The sequence below is a fragment of the Rhinoraja longicauda genome, chromosome 37 (genome assembly GCF_053455715.1).
Source record: "Rhinoraja longicauda isolate Sanriku21f chromosome 37, sRhiLon1.1, whole genome shotgun sequence".
Classification (NCBI taxonomy): domain Eukaryota; kingdom Metazoa; phylum Chordata; class Chondrichthyes; order Rajiformes; family Arhynchobatidae; genus Rhinoraja; species Rhinoraja longicauda.
Window position 1 is genome coordinate 2,712,449 of NC_135989.1, and position 1,645 is coordinate 2,714,093.

Below are 1,645 nucleotides of genomic sequence, written 5' to 3' on the forward strand. Positions count from 1 at the left end.
ACCTGTACGTCTTTGGAGAGTGGGGAGGAAAGCAAAGATCTCAGAGAAACCCCAGACCGGGTTTAATAGCCTGATGGTTGTAGGGAAGAAGCTTTTCCTGAACCCGGATGTTACTGTTTTCAGGCTCCTGGACCTTCTTCCCGATGGCAGGGGTGAGATGGGAGTGTGGCCAGGGTGGTGTGGGTCTCTGATGATGCTGGCTGCCTTTTGGAGGCAGCCACTCTTGAAGATCCCTTTGATGGTGGGGAGTCAGGACCCGTGATGGGACCGGGCAGTGTTCACCACTTTCTGCAGCTCTCTTCGTTCCTGGGCATTGGAGTTACTGAACCAGGCCGTGATGCAACCAGGCAGCATCTCTGGAGGGAAGGAATGGGTGACGTTTCGGGCTCGAGACCCTTCTTCAGACTGATCAGTCTAACACTAGTCCCACCTGCCCGCGTTTGTTCCATTTCCCTCCAAACCTGTCCTATCCATGTACCTGTCTAACTGTTAAACGATGGGATAGTCCCAGCCTCAACTACCTCCTCTGGCAGCTTGTTCCATACACCCACCACCCTCTGTGTGAAAAAGTAGCCCCTCAGATTCCTATTAAATCTTTTCCCCTTCACCTTGAACCTATGTCCTCTGGTCCTCGATTCCCCTACTCTGGGCAAGAGACTCTGTGCATCTACCCGATCTATTCCTCTCATGATTTTGTACACCTCTATAAGATCTCCCCTCATCCTCCTGCGCTCCATGGAATAGAGACCCAGCCTACTCAACCTCTCCCTGTAGCTCACACCCTCTAGTCCTGGCAACATCCTTGTAAATCTTCTCTGCGCCCTATCTAGCTTGACACCATCTTTCTTACAACATGGTGCCCAGAACTGAACACAATACTCTAAATGCGGTCTCGCCAACATCTTATATAAAGACCACATAATCTCCCAGCATCTATACTCAATCTCCTAAACCAACCCACTAACTTGTATGAATTGAAATCAGTCTGAAGAAGGGTCTCGAACCTGAAACGTCACCCATTCCTTCTCGATTTATTCACAAAATGCTGGAGTAACTCAGCAGGTCAGGCAGCATCTCGGGAGAGAAGGAATGGGTGACGTTTCGGGTCGAGACCCTTCCTCAGACCCATTCCTTCTCCCCTGAGATGCTGCCTGACTCCGCTGAGTTACTCCAGCATTTTGTGAAATAAATACCTTGGATTTGTACAGCATCTGCAGTTATTTTCTGACACTGTCAGAATTGAGCCGTGTGCTGGGATCACAAGATATTTCCTGTCTTCTGTCATTATCTCTTTTCGACCAATTCATTTGTCTCTTTTTTCCCATTCTAGGCCATTTGAATTTTCAAGATTGTTTTATCACATCGGGAGTGTTCAGTGTTACGGAGCTTGTGAGAGTGTCACAAAGTGAGTGGACGCTGAAACCCCTTCTCTTGTTATTAACTGTCTCCTTGCATTGTGTTCATTGATATCTGACAATCCACGAACAAGGAAAAATGAAGTTGATGTGATCGGCCAATATCGCTCAATCTTCTTTGAGTTTGTGTGTGTGTGTGTGCGTGTGTGTGTGCGTGTGTGTGTTCGTGTGTGTGTGTATGTGAGTGTGTGCATGTGTGTGTGTGAATGTGTGTGTGTGTGAGTGTGCGT

The 1,645-nt window shown here is 48.1% G+C and overlaps 1 long non-coding RNA gene across 1 annotated transcript in view; it reads left to right on the forward strand.

Annotated features, from left to right (window-relative positions):
* Positions 1 to 1,406, forward strand: part of LOC144610743 (uncharacterized) — an 89,099-nt gene extending 87,693 nt beyond the window's left edge. The window contains exon 3 of the long non-coding RNA XR_013549448.1: positions 1,331 to 1,406. This is a non-coding gene — a long non-coding RNA (uncharacterized LOC144610743). The remainder of the gene's footprint in view (positions 1 to 1,330) is intronic.
* The last annotated feature ends 239 nt before the right edge of the window (positions 1,407 to 1,645 follow it).